This window comes from Mustela nigripes, chromosome 6 (genome assembly GCF_022355385.1).
Source record: "Mustela nigripes isolate SB6536 chromosome 6, MUSNIG.SB6536, whole genome shotgun sequence".
Lineage (NCBI taxonomy): Eukaryota > Metazoa > Chordata > Mammalia > Carnivora > Mustelidae > Mustela > Mustela nigripes.
The window spans coordinates 124,531,925-124,556,011 of NC_081562.1; the positions used below are offsets into that span (position 1 = coordinate 124,531,925).

Genomic DNA, 24,087 nt, shown 5'->3' on the forward strand with positions numbered 1-24,087 from the left:
CACCTTTCTCACTCTTGGCCTTCATGCCTTGGGACAAATGCCTCATCTCTCAGGGTCAGTGCCCCCCTCATGTTCCCCCCCACACCCCCCACGCCCCGGCTCTCTGATAGCATCATTTTCAGGCCTGTAACCATTCTTTGTGAACTGACAGTTGCCCTCGGACGCAGGGAGAAAGTTTCCTCCCTTACTGGTGCACCCTAGAGCTTAATGCAATGCCCGTACACACCTGCAGCAGTGCCTTATATGGAAACCGCTCCTGAGAACCGGACTTCAGCTGAGAGGACAGAGGACACGGACGTGCAGCCGGGGGCATCCGTGCACAGGATATGGTTTGTGATTCTCTTCCTTTGGGAAAAGGGGAAATGAATGCACACCTACCATGTTTCAGCTTAGATGCTGTGATTGGTTTAAAGTACACAATCAAAGACAACTGGTCAGGAAAAAAAAAAAAAAAGTTTTAATCCAATGGGAGTAGAGCCCGGTGATGACGGAAGACTCTATAGGCAACCTCCAGAGCCTGAATCGTACTAATTCGCTTACTGGCTTTGTGCACTTGGGCACTGTGCTTAACCTGTGTGTCTCAGCGTCTTCATCCATAAACCGGGGAAATAACTGTACTCATCTTCCGCTCTGACCAAGGACTCTGTCTAAATCACAAACGGATCCTGTCTCTTCCTTTAAAACAAAAAGAATTGGTCCCTCCAAGAGGTAAAATGGCCCTTCTTGAGCTTCCCTTGGCTTTCCTCCAGCCCCGGTTCCTGCCCCCCCTGTGTGGACTCCCACGTACTCCTCTGTTCAGTGAGTCTGTATTGCACGGCAGCAAGGGGCCCCGCACTGCCCCGGCATTCCACATCACAGCTGGCAGCGTGCACCACGCCGTGTGGCGGGCTCGGTTTGGACTATATGGATACAAAGAGTCCTGATCAGCGTAGGGGAAATACAGAAGTCAAAATAGAAAGGTACAGTATGTCACACAGGCCGGAGTCTAGGCTAAGAACGTGGGTAAAAAAAGAGGGGCTGGCAAGGTAGGAAGGCATTTATTCTTTCATATTGGATGGTCGGTGCCGCCCGCCCATGAGGTTAAAAGGAGCAGAGACGTGCAGGGGACACGTGGGGGAGGGAGGGGGGGGGGCCCTGCAGAGCCTTCAGGGCAGGGGCAAGAGCAGAGAACAGCAAGAGAAGTCAGGAGTAAGGGGTTGCCTACTGGGTTTGAGGATGAGAAAGAGAAGGGCGGGGGCTGAGCCTTCGGTAGTCAAGAGAGGAACCGAGAAAATGAGGTCAGTGATGCAAGAAAGGGCCAGAAAATTTAGGGCTTCCTAGACCACCGGGAGGACTTTGGATTTTGGACTCATAAAACCGCAGGCAGGTGCGGAGTGAGGAGCGTCATTACGTGCTGCGGGTTTCAGCAGGTGCATGTGCTGCTGTTCCGAGAACACCCTGCAGGGGGCGCGGGAGCAGAAGCAGAGAAACCAGAGGGGAGCGCCCTTGTGGAGACCAGGGATGTTCTTTCATGGCTCCTGGGCTCCAGGCCTCTCAAAGGAAGGCTCTTTGTCTCATTTTCTTGTATTTTTCTCCAGCTCCGAGCTCACAGCCCTGCGGAGAGTCGGCCTCCCATAAACATTCGTTAAATAAACCAATGCTTCCATCCCATTGCAGATATGTTCGTCCTTTCCAGCAGGCTCTCTCAGCCCCCCCGCGGTGGGGGGGGTGGGGGTGGGGGCTCAACCTTCAAAGCTGCTCAGACATTGTTCCTTCACAACCTAGTAAGACCTTGCCATTCGAGTCTCTCGAGAGACCTGGGGATTAGTTGGTTTGAAGAGCTTGGCAGGTGATCCTAGTGCGTAACCAGGATTACACAAGGAATCCCAAGGAGGACAGTTCTCAGAAGGTGTCTGTGCCGGAGCACAGAGAGACGCAGCATAGACCCCATCACTGTAAACTCAGACTCCTTTCCCCGGAGAGGGGTCAGGGTCACACACTGCTGGCTTGTTTCAGTCCCCTGGCACAGAGCTGCATCCTGTTGGCCAGAATGAGAGGATTGGTTAGTGTCGGGGGAGTGGTCAGAAGGCCAAGTCCATCCCCTCAAATCCTCCTGGGATCAGCTAGTAACTCATTAGGCGTAAAAACAAGGGCTAGAAAAAAAATGGTTTTGTGAAGCAGGGGAAATGAAACGAGTGTATGTCTCCCTTGTGTCGACCACCTTAAATCTATGAGGCCCCTGCTTTGGTGTAATTTAAGTAGACATTTTTCTCTCCTTAAAATGTAAAGAGAGTATGTTTCTGGAATGCCCCAGATAGAACTTGAAGCTTGGTCCCTGTTTCTCAAAACAGTGCCTGCCTGGGTGCCTCCAGGTACTTGATAAAATGGGATCTTGAGCCCCACCCCAGATAAATGAATCATCCCCAATGGGGGTATTGGAGAATCTGCATTTTAATTAGGTATTACTTATTTATATGGCCTCAGGGTGCTTTTCAAAGCGACTTCCCCTCTTGAGAAATTGCCCTTGGTTTTTTGTTTGCTTTTATAATGCAGGAGGCATCAGAAGGTGCTCTGTCTTCCTTAAGTTCCCCCAAAAAAGTGCATGCAAAGAGCAAACCTGTTTCTGAGGATCGTGGGAACCTAGGGCAGTCAGCAGCCTTGAGACTGTTCCCGTGCCCAAATTTGTCCTTTTAATAGTCAAAAGCTTTTTGTTCCAGAGAGTGTTTCCATTTCACGGGGGAAGGAGATTCTGCACTGTATGACTTCGTGTCACTTTGGATAGGATGGATTTGTCTGCGAGACCTCCAGGTGTTCTCTGGGGAAGCCTCAGAAATCAACACGGTGACAGGACAGGAGTAGGTGAAACCAGCTGGGTAGAGAGCGTGTAGACAATGGCCCTCACGCAGCAACTCAGGGTCACAGAACTCATCCTCTCCTGAGTAGACAGAGAGCAGAAACTGCACCGCCAAGATTCTCATTTCACTAAGGAAACCCTGATTGTCCCACGACCTGGCCCTGCTCTCAAGGAGCCACGAGGAGGAGCTGCCACAGCAACCATGGGAGAATAGGGTTGTTCCGAAACAAGAATGCAACCACGGAAATTTCAAAGCTCTAACTGGCTTCTTCATCGATTCCTGAATCAGGCAGCATCCCTTCCAGCAAACAGAGAGGAGCTCCGAAATGCTGCAGAAAAGGAACTGTTTTTAAAGATAGAAAGTGAAAAAAAGGAAATGATGAGCAAAGAATCTGTTGCTTTAGGCCAGGTCGCCCTAGAAGGAGGGAATGGGTCCACAGGTAACTGCCTGGTGCTGACTAGGAAATCGTCACGTTGCCTGGTGACAGATTGCATGTTTGGGGGGGTTGAAACAGCAGTCACGTTGGTGTTATGTCTCGGGTTATTGACTTGGGGCTGTAACCTCAGTGGCAACATTGCCATTCTGGGCCTGTGGTTTTCTTCTTGACACGGTGCCCTGCCCACCACGCACTAGCAGAAATCCCTGAAGGAAAAGAAGCAGCCTTGCCTTTTAAAAAAAATGGAAAGAGGCATTTCTCTTTTTCTAATTATAAAAAAAAAAATATGTTTATTTATTTGAGAGAGCACAAGCAAGGGGAGAGGGAGAAGCAAACTCCCCAATGAGTGGGGAGCCCGAGCAGGGCTCAATCCCAGGACCACAGGATCATGGCCTGAGCCAAAGGCAGGTGCTTAACTGACTGAGCCTCCCAGGGGCCCCTCAGCTAATGTCTTGTTGTACAAATCCCACGTGAATTCACATGGTTCAGGTTTACAAGACTTTAGAATCGAATCCACAGATTGGAGATGGACGCTGGTGAACAATGGCTTCCTTGTTGTGAGGTGAGGTGAGGACCGGGAGAAAGAAGAACCATAACTGCCACTGGTCGCCTGAGGCCACCTCCAGAGAACAGAGGGACAGGCGGCTCCCCCAGCCATGTGCTGCGTGGTGAAGAGTCCTAGGCCAATAGTACGGGCAAGTACCACATTTTAAATGATTCGGATTCCACGCATTGAGTAGGCACTTACTGAATACCCGCTGCCGGGGGCTGGTGTGGCAGTTGGCAGAGAGACAGAGCTCCCTTCCCAGTCAGCCAGCTGCCACCTGTCTTTCACGGACTGTTTGTCAGGATCTATTCTGGGATAGACGCGGCCTCACAACACGTGGCACCAAGACTTGATCTGAAACCGAATGGAAAAGAACCAAACAGGTGGTGAATATCCAGGGGTTTCTGGAGTTACATTGCTATCACCGGCGTTATCACTGGAGAGAAGGAAACCTGAGGTTCAGCCAACAACTGTTCATGAAAAGATCAGAGGCTGGAACCAAGAGCAAGAGGAGCGGCTCGTTCAAATTAATCCAATCCGGGTCATGGAAACAGACCTTAAAGATGACACACAGAAGTTCGACAGAGCGTGTGGGAATACACTAGTGTAGCTTTTATTGGTAGTTCAAGTTGTTTAATTGGGATAAATCTTCCTTTAAGATGAAATGCATCAAAGGACAAACAGATGGCCGTCAAGAGAGTACATTCCATAAGCTGGCATACTCCTTACCATTAGCTACGCACACAGGAAGCCCACTCGCTTCATTAGCCCAATGGTTTTATCCATTATGTAATAAATGGCCATGAGGACTGATTGAGAGTTGATTCTGAAAACATCTGATTCTCTGTTACGGCGTTGGTGCTCCTTGGCCACTCTCTTACAGGTCAATGTCATTACCCTTTATTAGGCAGATGTTTTGTCCAGACCTCCCCCCCTCAATTCCACAATGGCTTTGTTCGAAATATAATATCAGGAATGCATCGGTAGGGAAGCAAGAATTTCCTGTCCCCTCTTAGGTCCTAGCTGGGCTAAGAATCAAATTGACAGGAGACAGGCAAACAGGAGAAAATCAAATGTGATGTCGTACGTACCAGGAATCCACACAGTTGGGGAAATTCCTAGGAGAGTCAAGCAAAATGAAGTAGAGGGGTCCTCTTCAAATAAGGAGAAGGGGATAGAGGTCTGAGACTTCAAAAGGGAGGGAATGCAAGCACAGGAAGATGAAAAAGCGTCAATGTTTGGTAAACATGTGTTTGCTGGGTCCTCAGAAACCATGGGGCATGAAGGACTTTGATCAATCAAACAGGTGTTCCTAGGTTTCTCCCTGTCTACCACACCTCGTTTGTAATAATATGATGCGGTTCTCTCTGGTGCTAGCTCCCTACTGGAGCAGGTGCTCTATCTCAGTTCTTTTGGGCACTACTGGGGGAAGTAAAGATGCTCTCCTGAATCTGCTGGGTTTTGATTGCTTTTTCTTTTTTCTTTTTTTTTAATATTTTATTAATTTATTTAACAGAGAGTGAGTGAGAGTAGGGACACTATCAGCAGGAGTGGGAGAGGGAGCAGCGGGCTTCCTATCAAGCAGGGAGCCCAATGCAGGGCTCCAACCTAAGATCCTGGGATCGTGACCTGAGCCAAAGGCAGAAGCTTAACGACTAAGCCACCCAGGCGCCCCTTGATTGTTTTTTCACTCAAAATCATCTTCATGCCAAAGGGGCCCATTTTAGGGGGGTCTGTGCCCTCAGCCTGACACTGACACAGAAGCACAAAGTAAGAAAAATAAAAAACAATGCCATCAGGAGTCAAAGCATTTATACTAACAGTTACCCAAAATGAAATGGAGAAAAATCTTGGTAAGACCTGACCTCTCCGGTGCCTCTTTCACGGACCCCATCACCCGACCTCTGGTTCTTTGCTCCTCTTGCCCAGAAATCGCCAGTCAGAGCAGCAGGACTAGAGGTGATCGGAAAGGGTGAGGGAAGGAAGCACATGTCGAGAGCAAGGTGAGTACGGTGACTCGAACAGAGAACAGGGATGCTGCCCAGAGGGGGGTAGTGACCTCTGACCTTATTACTTTTTCCTAATCTACTACCTCAGACCAAATTCTGCTACGAATTCCTTAACTGAAAGTCCCAAACACTTGTTTCCCTTAACCTGTAATGCCCTCGCAAATTTATTGGCTCTTTGCCTAAAATGTATGAAAACTGCCCACCTTGGCCATTTCTCTAGATCTCACTCTCATTATTGGGACTCGTGTGCACATAATAAAACTTTGTGTTTTGTTTTGTTTTTTTTTTTCCTCCTGTTAATCTGTCTTAGGCACTGATCTTCCACAGTTGAAGACTGGCAGTCCATGATCAAGGCACTGGCAGATTCAGTGTCTGGTGAGGTCCCCCTTCCTGTTTCAGAGCCAGTGGTCTTTTCTGCTACAATCTCGCATGATGGAAAGGGCAAGGGACCTGTTTGGAGTCTCTGTTGGGCGGGCAGGAATCCTATTCATAAAGGCTTCACCCTCATGACCTCATCGTGTCCCAAAGGCCCCACCTCCAAGCATCACCAGATCGGGGATTAGGTTTCAACATATGTATTTTGGGAAGACGCAGACATTCAGTCCAAAGCCCCATCTATCAACTGCCCTCTGATACGTTGTCTTATTGTCCTGCCTTTTCCAGGGCGGGACATACAAGAGGTTTGCTGAAGGAGTTTCTCACAATTGGTACTTCTTCATGGAGCTAGAAGGTACCACTCACATAGTGGTCACATGTGGCAACTCACAGGTTCTTCAAGACCCTTTCAGTAGGTTCCTTGAAAACACAAAAGGACCCATGTAGATAACTCACGTACAAAAAAAAAAAAAAAAAATGATAAGAATTACTACGTTAGTAATTGTAGACATGCAAATTTTCATTTTTCTTTTATCAAGTTGACAGATGTTTCATCAATGATATTTTGGAGTCTTGGGGATCATGCAATAAAATAGATCCTCCCAGTGACTGCTGGAGGGGAAAAAAGAAATATCCCTTACCTGGTGATTCCACTGATATTAAATTGTTCTAAGGAAATAATCATAGATGTGTACTATAATTTATATACGATGAAGTATACCATAGTTTTATTTATGAGCAAAAACCAGAAATAGCTTCAGTATTTAACAGTGGAAAGGTTAATTAAACAAATTACAATAAATTTATGTAATGGAACACTATGCCACCATTTAAAAATATCTTTATTAATACAGATGTTGGAAAATACTACGTGTATAATTTTAGATGAGAAGGTCAGGTCACAAAACTGTGTTTGGCATGGAACTTACGCATCAGTAGTTAATTTTATAATCAGAGACAGGAAATGCTATTAAAAATATTTTTCTAATCAGAAAGATAGTAAACATTTCCTAATGGAGCTAAAATAGGTAGATATCCCCTCATAATGTCTAAGTATGTGATCCCTTAGGGGATAACAGAGAAATGTCCCAAGGGGCTCTTCCCCTGGGGTCTTACAGAATGGGTTACCTGCAATGGACCGGGGCACAATGCAACAAGAACCAATTCTTTGCAGCTTGCATCGAATTGGTTGGGAAGTATCTCTTTGGGTCCTTGAAATGATCAAAGGTCAATGCCATTTGGAGATGCAAATAAAAGATTAGTGAATGTTTATCTCAGAAGGAGAATGCTCTATCATATCTTAAAATGTGAAGCCTGTGGCACCAGGAAACAAAGAGTCCTCTCTTGCATACTGTCTTCCAGGTGCAGAACCAGGAGACAGGCTTTGAAATGATCAATTTGAATTAGGTCATGAAAAAATGTTCACTCATCATACACTTATTTGTTCTCATTTATCTGATCTTGAATTCATGAAAACTGTCCAAGGAAGTCCTTTGCGTCCATCAAATGAATGAGTTCAAGAAAGGAGAGAGAGAGAAATAAACCTTGAGCACATCATCATCTCATCAAAGATCAGGTTGTCCTGCCTTCCCCATTTCATTAAAGCTAGATAATCCTGAGGCTGACAATGCTGAATAGAAATAAACTACAGCACCATAGAGCTGGAAAGACTTCACAACCTGTCTCTCCCAATCATCATCTCTTATAGACAACAAAACACACTCTGCCGAGGTGAAGAGCCTTGTACGAGATCGCACCACGACTTAATAGCAATCAGCACGAGAGTTCTGACCTTCTCACTTCTGGGCCACTCTCATTGCACAACAACACACTAGTTTGCAGCAAGAAATGTCTCATTTGATCTGTTTCATTGATGCATGTAGTCAGGGGATGTCCCCACCACCATAGCGAATGAGCCTGGGTGACAGGTATGGTAAATAACACGTCCTCTAAAAATGCCGTCTTTCTGTACAAGTATTTTTATCTACTTTGATAGGTCATTTTCACTTTGGGCATTAGAAAACACCCTTTAGAGTTAATTCTAACGAACTTAAAGATCACCATTTTCCAGCATGACCTGTGCCATCAGAGTTCTGATCTATTTTATAGAAGGGTAGTGACTTTTTCCAGCAAGAAGCCACAGGCTTTTCACAGATACCCAATGTTGCTTAAATGGGATTTTTTATAGCCCCATGTGAGAGATCATAAATACACATAAAAGCTCAGACACATCCAGGTAGTAAATCAAGCACATCTCAAAAAAAAAAAAATCTAGAAACATTTTTAAGGGGGGAGGCAGATATGGGAACAAAATATGTATAGAACTAGCTAGCATTTACTGAGCGTATTCACTCTGTTAGCACTTTACACACATCATGACATTGAATCTTCACAATAGCCCAATGGGGAGGGCACAATTATTTCCCACACTTCACAGATAAGGAAACTGAGGCATAGAGAGTTCATGTTAGGTAAACCAAGGCAGATGTAGGATATTAACCAAGATAGTTTGGCTCTGTAGTCCATGTTCTTTTTTCTTTTTCTTTTTTTAAGATTTTATTTATTTATGTGAGAGACAGAGAGAGAGAGGAGGACAGGGAAGAGAGAGGAACAAGTGGACATGAGGATCGGGAATGGATCCCAGGACCCTGAGATCACAACTAGAGCCTCCGAAACCAAGGGCCAGATGCCCAACCGACTGAGTCACCTAGGCACCCCAGTCCAAACTCTTAATAACAATGGGGAGAAATATAACTTACGAAATGAGGGAGAAAAGGAGTAGCTGAGAATTTTAAGAGTAAAGCCCTAAATATAAGCCTCGATGTCTCTTTTTATCTAAAAGCCTAGAGGTACAAACAGTGAAATGCACTTAAAACAGATTCCAAAATGTAGGTTTTGTTAGCCATTTCCTGGGCCCTGTGAGGCCGTATGCCTTCATAAGATTAACATAGTTAAGTCATTATAGGAAGGTGCATTTAATTTGAGGGCTCCTTGAGGAAACCACATGGGAAAGATATAAAGAAACACACGTTTCTTCTCCAGGGGCTCATAATTCCATGGAGGAGATGTTCACATATGCCTCTGGTGAGAACAAGGACAGCAGTAGCCGCCGTTAAAATCAAGAGGGTACAATGCTTGAAGAGCAAGGGCTTTCTGGGGGGCTTTATGTCGTTGTTTCTAATCCAATGCACTTTAAAGATCGAGTGAGAATGGCAATGCCTCCAACAAAGGCACCAGCTAAGTTCTCCGGATCCGCACTGGCCAGACCTATGAAATGTAAGAGTAACAAGTCTAAATATCACCATTTACAGTGGCTGTGACTAAACCCTCATAAATCCGACACATGAGTTTTTTCCTGAAGATCAAAGATAGTAGCTATGTTTTTCTCACCCCCTCCTGTCCAACCAGACCTGAGAGGTCTGAGGCTGGACCCTTGGTTCCTGGACTTGTTTTGAAAGCATAAAGCAGAACCGTAGTTAGATTAGTTGCATTATTAACTTAGCGCCATGTTCTGTTTTGTTCCCTACTTAATTACGTTTTATGCACCCCTTAGCCCCATGCTCAGTCAATCATTAACGCTGCCTTTTTCACCCCTACTCCCTGTTTACCCACTGATTGGGGAAACCTAATGGGGACTGGATAGTAACATTTGTTTTGAAATTATCTGATGTACCTGATTGTACCAGGTCCCGAATGCCACCTCATTTTCTGGAAGAATGCATACCTCCAGATTGTTTCAAGCCCCCCACCTCAAGGTTTCAAGAAACCCCTTACTCTCCTCTCGTCTAATCAACTTCTTCTCTAAACATAGATAAGTTGTCCCTGGGCTTAGCAGGGAAAGGCAGTTGGGAAAGCATTTTGGAATGCTTTCTTATGGGCTGCTCTTCCAACAATAAAGACTCCTTTGCCTCGAAATTGGTGTCTCAGACATAAGCTTGCGGCGTGTCAGGTGCACAGACTAACCTGAGTCCTGTAACAGGTCCATCACACGGGTGAGTGTTTCGGCAACCGTTGCGTGAATGTGCTTGGAATGCTGTGGTTACGACTCCTGGAAAGTCATCACAACTTTCCCCAGGTCCAGACTGTTAGATAGGGATTTTGATCTCCTAACCAAACACAGGATCACAAGAGAAATATGGCCTTTCAGAAACTTGAGCTTGGAAGGAATCCCGTTCATTCAACAGAAATGTCAACAGCCCACCAAGGGCCAGCCCTAGGGATATACTGATAAGCAATATGGCCGGTTCCCATCAGGGATGTGCTGCGGCTGGTCTGTTACACTTGTAGGAACCTTACAAGCTGGTAGCCGGCATGTTGGTAGCTTGTGAGTATTTGACCACAGAGATGGGCCAACTCCGAGGGCTGGTTGTTTAACATTTGAAGGAATACTGTGAATAATCCTAAATGCTATGCCCACAAATTTAATATCCTAGAGGACATGGACCAATTTCTTGAAAGATGTAATTTGCCAAGACTCAAACAAGAAGGATTAGACATCTAAGCAGAGCTATATCTATTGAAGAAACTAAGTCAATAACTAATAACCTTCCAAAACAAGTCCAAACACTTAAGGGAAAAATTATACTAGCTGTCTACAATCTCTCTCAGAGCATGGACACAGAGGGAATATTTTCCAATTCATTAGTGAGGCCAGCATTATCCTAATACCAAAATGAGACAGACATAACAAGAAAAAGCAATGTACAGACAAATCTCTCATTAACATAGATGCAAAAATCTTCAAAAAAATATTAGAAAATCAAATCCAACAATGTATAAAAATAAATATACACTGTGACTGAGTAGAATTTATCCTTGGTATACAAGGCTGGTTCAACATTTCAAAATCAATTAAGGTAATCCATCCAATCAGGCTGACAAGGAAAAAAATCACATGACCATACCAACAGATACAGAAAAAGCAATTCAGAAAATCCAAAAGCCATTCATGATAAAAACTTTCATGAACTAGGAATAGAGGAGAACTTTCTTAATGTGATAAAGGAGATCTACAAAAACCAACAACTAACATTATACTTAATGGTGAGAAATGAGAAGCTTTCCCACTAAGGTGGGAACAAGGCAAGGATGTCCCCTCTTACCACTGCTTTTCAACATCTTATTGGAAGTCCTAGCTAATGTGATAAGACAAGAGGAGGAAATAAAAGATCAGGAAGAAAGAAAAAAAAACTGTCTTTGTTTACAGATGACATGATTGTCCATGAAGAAAATTCAAAAAAAAAAAAAAAAAAAAAAGAGAGAGAGAGAGAGAAGAAAGAAAAAGACAAAGGATCTCCTGGAACTAATAGGTGAAAAGTTGCATGATATAATTTACAAAAGTCAGCTGTTTTCCTATCTATTAACAATTAACAAGTGGAATTTAAAATAAAACAAAAAACACTATTATTTACATTAGCTCTCCCCAAATAAAATATTTAGGCATAAATTTAACAAAATATATAGAAGATCTCTATGAAGAAAGCTATAAATCTTCATCAAATAAAATAAAAAGAAGAACCACATAAATGCAGATATATTCCATGCTCCTGGATAAGAAAACTCAATAATGTCAAAATGTCCGTTCTTCCCAACTTGATCTATGCATTCAACCCCAATAAAAATCCCAGCAATTTAGTTTGCAGGTATTTGAAACAAAAATCAAAAGTTTCTATGGAAAGACAACAGATCTAGTACAGCCAACACAATAATGAAGGAAAAGAACAAAGCTGGAGGGCTGACATCACCCAACTTCTAGAATTACTATAAAGCTATGGTACTCAGCACGCCTAGGTGGCTCAGAGGGTTAAGTGTCTGCCTTTGGCTCAGGTCATGATTCCAGGGTCCTTAGATTGAGTACCACATAAGGCTCCTTGCTCAGTGGAAAGCCTGCTTCTTCCTCTGCTGGCTGCTCTCTGTGTTTGTACTCTCTCTCTGTCTCTTTCTCTCTGACAAATAAATAAATAAAATCTTAAAAAAAAAAAAAAAAAAAAGCTAACGTACTCTAGACCATATGGTATTGAAGAAGAATAAATAAGCAGACCAATGGAACAGAATAGAGAGCCCAGAAATGGAACCAAATAAATAAAGTCAACTGATCTTTGACAAAGGAGGAAAAACAAAACAATGGGTCAAAGACAGTCTCTTCAATACATGGTGCAGGAACAAGTGGACAAACACATGTGAAAAAATGAATCTAGATGTGGACCTTAAACCGTTCACAAAAATTAACTCAAAATGGATCATAGACCTAAATATAAATTGCAAAACTATACGATCCATAGAAGGTAATATGGGAAAACCCTTCAATGACCCTGGGTAAGTTAGTGACTAGATATAACTCAAAAGGCACAATCCATTCAAGAAACAGTTAATAAGCTGAAGTTCATTAAAATTAAAAAACTTGTGCTCTGCAAAAGACAATGTTGAGAAAATTAAGAAGACAAGCCACAGACTGGGGGGAAAAATTTGCAAAAGATACATCTGATGAAGGAGTGTTAGAAAAAAACATAAAAACAATGCTTAAAACTAAACCGTAAGAAAACGAACAACCCGATTAAAAAAAAGGGGCCAAAGTCTGTCATGGACCCCTCACCAAAGACTATATACAGAACACAAACAAGCCTATGGGAAGATTCTCCACACCATGTCATGAGGGAAATGCAAATGAGAGCAATAAAGAGATACTAGACACCCCTCTTAGAATGGCCAAAATCCAGAATACTGACAACATCCAGTGCTGACGAGGATGTGAGGCAACAGGACATCTCATTCACTGCTGGTAGGAATGCAAAACTGTGCAGCTACTTTGGATGATTGTTTGGCAGTTTCTGAACAAAACTAAACATATTTTTCCTATATGACTCAGCAATCGCTGTCCTTGGTTTTTACCCCCAGGAGTCAAACATTTATGTCTACACAAAAACCTGCCCATGAATATTTATAGCAGCCTTATTCACAATTGACAAAACATGGAAGCAACCAAGATGTTCCTCATTTGGTGACTGGATTAATAAACTATGACCCGCGGAATCCAGAAAATGAAATATTGCTCCGTGCTAAGAAGAAATGAGCTAACAAACCATGAAAAGACACGGAGGAGCCTGAACTACATATTATTAAGTGCGTACTCTGAAAAGGTTACATACTGTATGATTCCAAATATATGCTATTCTAGAAAATGCAAAACTATAGAGATATCCAAAAAAAGACCAGTGATGGCAGGGATGGGGTAGGAGAAGAGATGAGTAGGTGACAATATTTAGAAGAATAGTAGAAGACAATATTTAGGGCAATAACACTAGTCTATCCAATACTCTAATGATGGATACATGTCATTATAGATTTGTCCAAACCTATAGAATATACAACACCAAGAGTGAACCCTTACATAAACCATGGACTTGGGTGCCTGTGTTGTTAATGATGTGTCCATGTAGGTCGATCAATTGTAATAAATGTAGCGCTCTGATCAGAGGTGTAATAGAAGAGGCTGTGTATGTGAGGGGGTAGGGGGCATATGGGAAATATATGTACCTTCTTTTAGTTTTGTTGTGAATCTAAAACCGCTCTAAAAGCTGGAGTCTTAAAAAGAAAATACAGGATAACGATGACATTTTGCAGCATTGTCAAGACTAGAGGCGGTGGACATGTGTTAAGTGACTAAAGACACATCATAAATGCTCAAGAAGTGATGGCTAGTGTTATTTCTATCATTTTAATTTGAGCCCTTGTTTTTATTCAGACTTCTAAATTTCAAATTCCTTGAGAAAAGGCACTATATTTTATTTCCCGCATACGCTAGAAGTGGATGCGTGATAAATGAGAAAAGTTTATCGAATTAATTTATTGTTAATTGAATTTAATTGCCCCTAAAAGTCTATTCGCAGAGTTTAAAAAAAAAAAAAGTATTTCAATTCAAAATGTGGACTAGACACAGCTTTGCTGTACCGGGATCAAAGACAACATTTGTTTTAAAACTAAAATAAGGCAAAATGTCGACAGGTTAAAACTGTATTTAATTTTTCAATTAAGATAACGCCAACTACTGCCCCATAATTACTGAACCATACTTCCTCCCTATGACCCCAGTAATAATGATCTGTTGTTTCATTGGAGAGATTTTCGAAGAAAAGTGCTGGGCTGGGCAATGTAACATGCACTCCTCCTAGGGTCGTTCCCCTCCCCCCATATCCCTTGCTTCCATTCCCCATATTTTGTCTAAGCTTTTTCTAAATGGCGGAGGAGACAGATTTTATGGAGTCCTACGAGATTTCAGAGCTGCAAGGGGTCTTTGCAATCAAGCTTCATTTTATTTTATTTTATTTTATTTTATTAAGATTTTATTTATTTATCTGACAGAGAGATCATAAGTAGGCAGAGAGGTGGGGGGGCAGGCTCCCTGCTGAGCAGAGAGCCTGATGAGGGGCTCCATCCCAAGACCCTGAGATCATGACCTAAGCCCAAGTCAGAGGCTTAACCCACTGAGAGTTAACCGAGGCATCCCCAAGCTTTATTTTACAGGTAACTGTGATTAAAAAAAAAAAAAAAAAGATAAAGAACCAAAGGCCACAGAGTGAGGGAGATTTTTGGAATGGAATCAAGACTACTTTTTTCTATTAAAAAAAAAAAAACTCTATAAGGGAAGCTAGAAATATATGAGTTATAAAAATAGGCCCATGAAACCTTTGTGGAAAAGAAAGGAAAACAGAAAACATCTCCCTGCTGGGGCTGAAATCTTAGAAGCAGTAAAATATGAAAAACTGAAAAACATGGCAAAGGAGAAATAAGAAGAGCGAAGAAACCATCAGGTTGAATGTGAAATTGGGGGTGTGTGTGGAGGGTGTTGTTTTCTTCAGAATGCATGCGGATGACCCACTTTGAAGCAATGGGCATTATGCCTTCTTTCAAGTTGCCCTTTTTTTTTTTTTTTTTTTAACTTTTCAGACATTTTGGTTCTAATCGCGCTGTTCCTCTGATGCTTGAAAACCAAATCAAATGCTGAATGCGTCCCCACATTTAGATATGCGGACGTTGATAAGGTTCCCTAGTGGAGTATGGTTTTTCCTTGTTCCGTTGCTTAACTGCTTTTTTTTTTTTTCTTTAATCCTTTCCGATCTAAGTCTACCGATTATATATTTCTAAGCAATTAATTTTTTGGCCGGGGCGCGCAATCCACAGGTGCGGATGACTGACAGCGCGCTGATAGGCTCCATCTGTTGGCGGCTGATAATGGGCTCCTGGGGGCTCGCGGGTGCTGTCGTAGCGCTCAGAAAAGCGCGCAGCCTAATCTATTTGCAGGCAGGCGGAAAGGCCCTGCAGCTCGCATTGTTATTCAGCAGGAACAATTGGTTACAGACGGCACTTTGAGAGGCACAGTGGGGAGGTCTGCGGAGGGGAGGGGGCGGTGTACCCACAGTGCGTGATGCTCTTTCCAAGCCCACGGTGACTTTCCTCCTGGGGGGGGGGGGGGGGGGGGGGGGGGGGGGGGGACCGGTGGGACCGGAGAGATGGAATTTTGTCCTGTTTTAGGGGGAGGGATCTGTCATTCATTCCTGACTGTCCTTGGCTGCACCCTTTATAAAAGAAAGGTGAGTTGGTAATTATGATTTAGTTGGGGTGTAAGTAAATGGATACCGAAGTGGTAGGGCTGGGGGCAGAACTTTTGGAATGCAAATTAAAAATTAAAAAAAAAAAAAAAAAAAAGCGTGGTTGTTTTATTAACGTACCGAAGAGCCCATGACACTCCGCTTAAACAGGTGAGTTGGGTATGCGTTTTAGGGTGGTTGGAGGGGCCATACAATTTTGAATGCTTGAACCCTAAAATAGATTATCTATAGGATATAGATATTCTATAGGCTATAGACAAGCGGGACAAAGATTTTCGAACCAGAAATATCTTTAACGTTGTCTTAAATTATTTGTAAGTAGCAAATATCTCAGATTTAGGTATATGGTTGATGTGCCCAATTTGGGGGGGAATATCGGAAGATCTGAAAAACAAAGAGTCTTGTGCCTTTCTTGTCTCATGACTTTGTTCCCTAAGAGGCTACTTGGGGATGATTTAGCTTCATCTGGGTGTATCGCCCCGCCCTTGCGGAAAGGAACAGGAATATTGAAGCAGACAGGTCTACTTTGATGATCCCATTGGAATTGTTTTTTTTAAAAAACCCACCATGATGTAGGAAATGGAATCCCCCCCCCTTTAATTTTATCCGCACCCTGCTATCACTCTCTTCTCCCTTCTCTTTGGAACTCAGGAAATATAAGACCTCTTAAAGGAGACATGTGCATCCAGAACCTTCTGGAACCAGCAGGACCCCTCAGACTCCCTGGTATCACTTAGGCTCACCGACTTGCATCCAACCTCCTCCCTGGGAGATTTTATCTACTTCAGAACACAATCTGTATGGACATCTGAGAATTCCTAATGGGTAAGGAATTTAAATGCATATTTGCTAATAATAATCATATAAAATGCCTTGTTAACCTCTCTCACAGCTAAAGATGAATATATTTCGGTAAATGCTTCTTTTCTACTTTTAGACTCAGGACAAACAGGCCTCTACTGTAAACATCAGAGGTGATATTAACAGAACAATTAAGTCTGTGTAAACAGCACCAACACCTCTGGACTTTAAGTGATAAAAACAGATTCAAGATTCAATGGGCCCCATTCATCCAAGGCTGTAGGATAGTGGGGGCAAGTTTTGGGGATGACACAGTGTTAAATAACTAATTTATATTTATAATGGAATATTTGCATGCTAGACATACATTTTTATGGTCATGATCATTGACAAGATTCCAGGTATTGGAAATACCGCTTTAAAAAAAATTTCTATGTCTCAGTTTAATTTTTGGTTCTCCGTGTCCAGTTCTGTTCTCGGCAGGAAATGTAATCTAGCATCTCTGAGATGTTTCTTCTATTGAATCCAGCATTTTTCTTTCCTCCTTCTCTATCTACATCTTATTTCATTCACTGTTCTGTGTTCCCATCCATGGTTTAATTGTGTAATTCTCACACACAGGTGGAAGTCCTGCTCCCATCACACCTGTTCACAGAGGGCGGAGAGAGGGAGACATCTGGGTCCAGGAGAACTTTTTGTATCAGTGCAGAGGGACTGTCCCTAGTCACATGTCGTCTATTATAGACGGAGATCATTCTATCTGAGGTTCTGCCCTGACCTCGCCTTGGAGCCTGTGGCAAACTCAAAGTTGTCAGTGGATACAACATTGCCCTCCAACCCCCTCACTGACATCTGTGTAAGATGCCAGCTCTCAGAGAAGGAGCTGAAGAGATGCTATCTCTCTCACTAGTTTCCTCAACTGGTTGAGCACTTTGCCTCCTATCTCCTGTCCCCACAACAATTGGAGGGTGTTGGGTGGAAGAGAGGTTTTCTTCCATAAAATCTCCCTCTTTTCTTTCAGGTTTTCTGGTCTTGTGCCTAAAGTGTCCACTTACAAGCTGACGTGTGTAGAACAGTCTCTACAACCTGGGTGTTCTCTGGTTTAGCTGTCAAGTGGGGAGTGTCCACACGTGGCGGGAAGAGAAAAGCCACCCCTTCCCATGTTCCTTCAGAATAGGTAGCATTGTTAATTTATGCTATTGAGGGTTAAAAGCATGAGGCCCAATATTGGGATAAAATATATTAACACGTATTTTGACAACACACATACTTTATAATCTGAATTCCAAAAGTAGAGTGAAAAATATAAGGACAATGAAAAAAACAGGCATATCTGTTTAGAGATGCAATGTAAAGGTAGAGTTTTATAACGTTCTAATGGAAACCAGGGATGCCTGGACGGCTCAGTCGGTTAAGCCTTTGACTTTGGCTCAGATCATGATTTCAGGGTCCTAGGATCCATCCCAAGTGAAGTCAGGCTCCCCACGTCAGAGAGAGTCTGCTTGTCCCTCTCCTTCTACCCCTCCCCCTGCTTGTGCTCTTCCTCTCTCTCCCAAATAAATAAATAATGTCTTTAAAAAACCAGAAACCAAACATGAGTCATTACATAGCTTTGATCACAGCGCATTTATGGTTGGTTCCTATTGGGAGAAAATTAGCCTGTTTGGGATTAACTACTACACATGAAAATCAAAAACGGCCCATAGTAAAGGAACACTGAAGGAAAGGGACTGAAAACAGGCTGGTATGTCCCCAGCTAGATGACCCAGTAAGGAAAAAACTGCCCCAAAGCAGTTAGGAACATGGGAGGAGTCAGGAAAGGAAACATATAAAGGTTATTTTCCTTTTTTGGATAACTACCTCAACCCAGCTATGGGGACTGTGGCTTTCCCACTGACAGGATGGGCATCCTAGTTGCATAATTTTCATCAGAACAAGTATCTTAGTGTTAATTCTTTTCTTTTTCTACATGACTTGAAATCCTTTTTTACTTCAGTAAAGTCATAGAAACACAAAAATGGATTTCCAGTAAGTCCCCATTGTCTTACTCTGGGTGGGTTGCTATAACACATTACCACACACTGGGGTGACTTGAATAACAAACATTTATTTCTGTCTGGGAAATCCTTGGTCAAGATGCCTGTAGATTCGGTTCTGCTGAGAATGTTCTGCTGCTTCGCGGATGGCTGCCCTCTTACCAGGTACTCACCTGACAGAGAAAGAGAACGGGCTCTCCTGGGTCCCTTTCCCGAGGGCTCCAGCTTCATGACCTAATCCTTTTCCCAAGCCCCGTGCCCTCAAACCCCAATGCATAATATAGGCAGCTGATGTCAGCCTTCTGTGACCATCTCAAGTGACTGCAAGGAAAAATAAAAAACAAGGAGAAATGGAAGACCAAGTAAGCTGAGGTATACATGCAGTGTTTTTGATCAGATATAGAAACGTAATATATTAAGGTGACCTGAGGGTCTTTCTTGTATCTGTGTGGACACCAGCAAACCTGATATTTAAAACCTTAACAAACTATACCCTGTTATGGGCAAGTATTTGGAGAGCTGCTTGCCAGCAGATGTATCTCTTTCTCCCCTTTGTATATACCTCTATAATTCCCCTTAACTAACAAGCTTTGGAGCAGTTCTCTAGAACAATCTGAGAGACAGTCTCCCAGGGTATATAGTCTGTGGTAAAACAACGAGTAAGGTATTTACTAGCCTACTTTGAAGTTGGCTTTCTTTCCATTGACAGGTTCCCCCTCTTAAAACCATCACCTCTGGAGTTAGAATTTCAAAATGGCCGTTTCAGGAAGACACAAATACCCACTGACAACTTTTAACATCCCCGGGCTCACTCTCCTGATCTATCGAATGAGGTCTGTGCTCTCTGGAACTACCATCTGAAGTGTCTGTCATTTTATTTCGCTGCGAGAAGAATCATAGATTCCAAGCCTAAAGGAAATCTGTGTGATTGAAATTATTCACAGGCGTGCGTGTGTGGGCATGCACGCGTGTGTGTATGTGTTCCTTCCCACCCCCGCCCCCGACCATAAACTTCTTTAAAACACAGATTTGCCTTTCATCCTTATATTGCTAGTACTGGACACATACCTGATGTTCTCTGAGTGTTTGTTGAATGACTACGGGAAGGATCAATGCCTCTGTAATAAATCGCGGAATAGATATCACGGAAATTAGGTTGTGAGCCTGTGGAGAAACCGGTGTATCCTATTGCACCTTTCTCTTTGATTTCGTGGAAACCTTACTGGTATAAAAGTATATGGTTTTTCCTCAGATTCTGGCGAGGAGTACAGACAGAGCTTAGTTGCTGGGCAGAGGTGTTCCTCTACAAGCTTTCTTTTTGTCCCTTAAAAAAACACCTGAAATGTCTAAATCTTTGTTTTATCAAACAATTAACACATTGGTTTTGTCTGGTAAGGATCTTGTACTATCCAGGGGCAAAAGTTCTGAGCATCGTTAGAGTTTCTAAGCGTGTATTTGCAGTGACATAAATATAACTGTGGGAGATTGGATCGACCCTGCACTAGGCATAGAGCGTTTTAGAAGGCTGCTTAGCTAAAAAAAAAAAAAAAAACAAACAAAAAACCTCTGCTAACTCGTGCCACTGCCCTTAACTTTTTCTCTTTAGTGTTGCAGGGCAAGAATCCGACTGATGGAACATTGTATGTCAGTTTCATTGAACTAATTTAATTATTGCAATTATTAAGGTAGTATTTAATGGGAGCAGTGGATGTGCCTTTTCCACTTCATAAATGTATACTAAGTGCATCTTCCTTTATGGTGTGGCAGGCACATTGGCTCTGTTTTGCTGTGTGAGTAAATGGTTAAATGTCTTGCAGTTTGCCTTGCCCCCCAGGGTGAGAAGGAAAACAAATCATTTACCTTCAAAAGCTCCCATGAGGCATGAAGAAGGGTGTGCTGCTTTTAAATAGATTTCTGTAGCAAAGTGCGTAGTCATTTTAAAGCCAGTGACGTATTTTGAGAATTATTCATTTCCTATCTGTCAGCTCCTACCTACCTTTGGAGTTTTGGGTTTTCTTCTCCTCCCGGACAGCGAAGTGCAAGCTGACTCAATGCTGCCCCCAAGTGGCACTTCAAAAGAGGGGCACAGAAGGGGAAAAGAAACAAAGAGCCACTTAGTGGGAAAAAAGAAACACATTCTCAAAATCCACAGTATATCTTGAATTGTCCTTCCAGTTGCTATTTAAAGAGAATACTTGGGGCGCCTGGGTGGCTCAGTGCGTTAAGCCTCTGCCTTCAGCTCAGGTCATGATCCCAGGGTCCTGGGATAGAGCCCTCCATCAGGCTCTCTGCTCAGCAGGGAGCCTGCCTCCATCTCTCTCTCTGCCTGCCTCTCTGCCTGCTTGTGATCTCTGTCTGTCAAATAAATAGAATCTTTAAAGAGAATACTTTATGGAATGAAATCAGTTCAACAAATATCTTTGGAAAACCTTCTCTGTGTAAAGCCCCATGCTATGTGTAGATGATACAAAAAAATAATAATATGATCCAAGACGTTAATGGCTTTTAAACAAGTTAGAGAGACGAAAGGTTAAATAAAAGTAACAAACAGATGTCACCAGAGGTAACTCTAAGACAGTCTAATCCAGGTAGCTAGTTTTAAAAATTATAATACACACAGTAACCATTTTTAGGCACTATGAAATCCTTTGCATTTGTTATTTTTGTACAATAACCCTGTGGAAAAGGTAATAGTGGGTCTTCTTCTTTGTTTCTTGTTTGTTTGTTTGTTTATTTATTTGACAGAGAGATGGAGAGAGGGAGGCAGAGAGGCAGGCAGAGGGAGAGGGAGAAGCAGACTCCCCTCTGAGCTAGGAGCCCAATGTGGGGCTCCATCCTAGGACCCTGGGATCATGACCCCAGCCGAAGGCAGTCGCATAACTGATTGAGCCACCCAGGCACCCCATAGCGGATCTTTTTTTAAAAAAGATTTTATTTATTCATTTGAGAGAAAGAAGGAGAGAGAGCGTGCAAGCTGGGAGGGATAGGGGAGGGGTTAGAGAGACAAAGAATCTGGAGCTCCACGTGGGACTTGAACACACAACCTCCAGATCATGCCCTGAGGCAAAACCAAGAGCTACCCAGGTGCCCTGGTAATAGTATTATCTTTCAGTTTTTCCCCTGAATGAAACTGAGGCTTTTACCTGAGAGCAGGATCAACCGCCCCCATCCCCCCCACCCCCCCAACCCCTGCTACCCCATCCCCCCCACCCCCCCACTCCCTGCTACCCCATCCCCCACCCCCGGTATGGTAAGGACTGGAAGGCCTTTGATCTCCTGGCCCTGAAAGCCTTTGTTCCCACCTGAGAGCTTTAAGGTCATAGGATGCTGGGAAGGGGGCGTTTATGCAAGTAGAGTTAGCCCCATGGGGTCAGGAAGCTTTAAAATTAAAGAAGTAAGGAGTCAGGGAGGCACCAGCTTTTAAAAGGAGCCCTGTCTGGTTTGGTCAAAGGAACTAGAGGTTATTTATTTATTTATTTATTTAAACATGTAATGTATTATTAGCCCCAGGGGTACAGGTATGTGAATCTCCAGGTTTACACACTTTACAGCACTCACCATAGCACACACCCTCCCCAATGTCCATAACCCAGCCACCCTGTCCCCCCGCCCACCCCCAGCAACCCTCAGTTTGTTCTGTGAGATTAAGAGTCTCTTATGTTTTGTCTCCCTCTGATCCCATCTGGAACAAGAGGTTTTTAATCAGTTAGATCTGGATTTCTAAGTCTGAGTCTGAATCTCAGCTCAGTTACTTACTTAATTTCTTAAACCTAGTTTCCTTCTCTGTCAGATGAAGATATAATAATGTCCATCCCTACTATTCATCAGGCATGGGTGAGAAATGTCTGGATCTCGGCTGGGCAGCTAATATCATGGGAGAGGAGTAGAAGTCTTGGACCCAGTAGTTCAAGGTCATCAAAGTCAGACAAAGATAAGACTTCAGAACCTGGAATCTCTTCAAGGGGGATTTTTGTAACATGTCCAGGCCCCGGGGATACCACAATTGTAATGATTATGCAGTGCATACTTTCGAACACCAGCCTAGAATGTACTTGGTTCCTTCCGCAAATGTCCCTGATCTAATTCCTGCTCTCCTGAGAATGTAGCTGAGGAAAACACAGAAGATGGTCAAAAAAGATAAAAAAGGAAAATTAACAAAGTTCTCCTAGATCAGATTTAGAACTTACGTATGAGCCTATCTAAGCCACTCATTACCATGTGTAAAATTAGGTCATATCTGGGGAAACCCAGATTCTCACTTTGTTCTGTTTTGCTCAAATATCCTTTAAAATGCTGTTGCTGTCACAGGGCTCTGTGGGCCCCTAGGCCCTATTCTGCATCATGGCAAAGTCACCTTAGAGGGCTTTTTGTCAGTGCTACATAATTTCAAAACTTCTACAATCACTATTGCTGTAAGCATGATTTCCCTGCTGACTTGAAATAGTTAATTTGCTTTTCTAAGCACCCAGCTTAGGAGCGAGCTGTGACTCAGGCTGTGCCCATGGGGAGATGGAAATGAACCTACTTCACGGGGGATCTTCCTGCCTGAGTGAAACTTCCCTTTTGCTGAGAATTGCAGAAACCAATAGGCCTAATATAATCTCAGTGTTATTTGCTTGAATGTATACCTCCCTCTTTAAAATACTTTTTTATTTCAGAAATAACCCAATTAGGAGTTTTTCACACTCGTGCTGTGGGTGTTTATGTCTCTTTCACACTCTCTGTACTGGTATTTATGCCTTTTTTAGGAGAGGTTTTCAATTCGTGTTTTTCATCAGTAAAGTGTCTATTCAAAGAGCACTTTTTAGCTTATAGGAAATTGCTAAAAGAAGAAGAAGCAGAAGGAGGAGGGGGAGGGGGAGGGGAGGGAAAGAAGAAGAAATTTCTTTGACATTATAATTATACTCTCATGCCAAAGAAGGATGCAGTCTTAATATTCCCTGTGTTATCTGTGAAATCCCAATAGGAGATTTCTAATCTATTCACTTTACCTTTTTATCCCATTTTCCCCCATTTTCTGTCCCTGACTGCTCACTCTTCTTCCTCAGATTAGACCACGTGGCCCATCATTGTAACTCTCGCACGCGTGTATCACACAGTCTCTTGCCCCCTTTCCCTTCATTGCACTCACCCGGCAGAGCCTCCATGTGGAGTCAACCCCCCTCTCTGCCATTCCCCTCTCACACGGAGGAGGAGCTGAATGTAGTTGGAGAAAACCACCAGCACGCTGGCTGTGTGGTTGTGAACTCAGGAAGCCAGACTTCTTGAGGAACTTGGCTTTGTCCGCCGCGGACCCTGGCCACTTCACTCCCCCTCCCAGAGGACTTCCCCAAGTCTTCTCACTCTCAGCTGGTTCCTGTTTCCCTTTTGCCTGAGATGATGGATGCCATCGATAAAGAACATCCACTTCTTATCTTTGCATGTTCCAATCTGTCTGGGTCTCT

General features: G+C 43.2%; 2 long non-coding RNA genes across 5 annotated transcripts; one reads left to right on the forward strand and one right to left on the reverse strand.

Annotated features, from left to right (window-relative positions):
• The first annotated feature begins 15,388 nt into the window (after positions 1-15,388).
• On the forward strand, positions 15,389-18,186 carry LOC132020884 (uncharacterized). 4 transcript variants are annotated; one of them, XR_009405132.1, is made up of 4 exons: positions 15,389-15,583; positions 15,730-15,788; positions 16,458-16,631; positions 17,229-18,186. It is a non-coding gene; the product is annotated as an uncharacterized LOC132020884 (long non-coding RNA). The 4 variants fall into 4 exon arrangements; XR_009405131.1 differs by lacking the exon at positions 15,389-15,583 and adding an exon at positions 15,586-15,642; XR_009405129.1 differs by lacking the exon at positions 15,389-15,583 and having other exon boundaries at positions 15,700-15,788.
• Positions 18,187-18,739: 553 nt separating this feature from the next.
• Positions 18,740-23,860, reverse strand: LOC132020885 (uncharacterized). Its single transcript, XR_009405133.1, has 3 exons — positions 23,775-23,860; positions 20,640-20,713; positions 18,740-18,816 (listed from the first exon to the last, which is right to left on the reverse strand). It is a non-coding gene; the product is annotated as an uncharacterized LOC132020885 (long non-coding RNA).
• Positions 23,861-24,087: the final 227 nt, after the last annotated feature.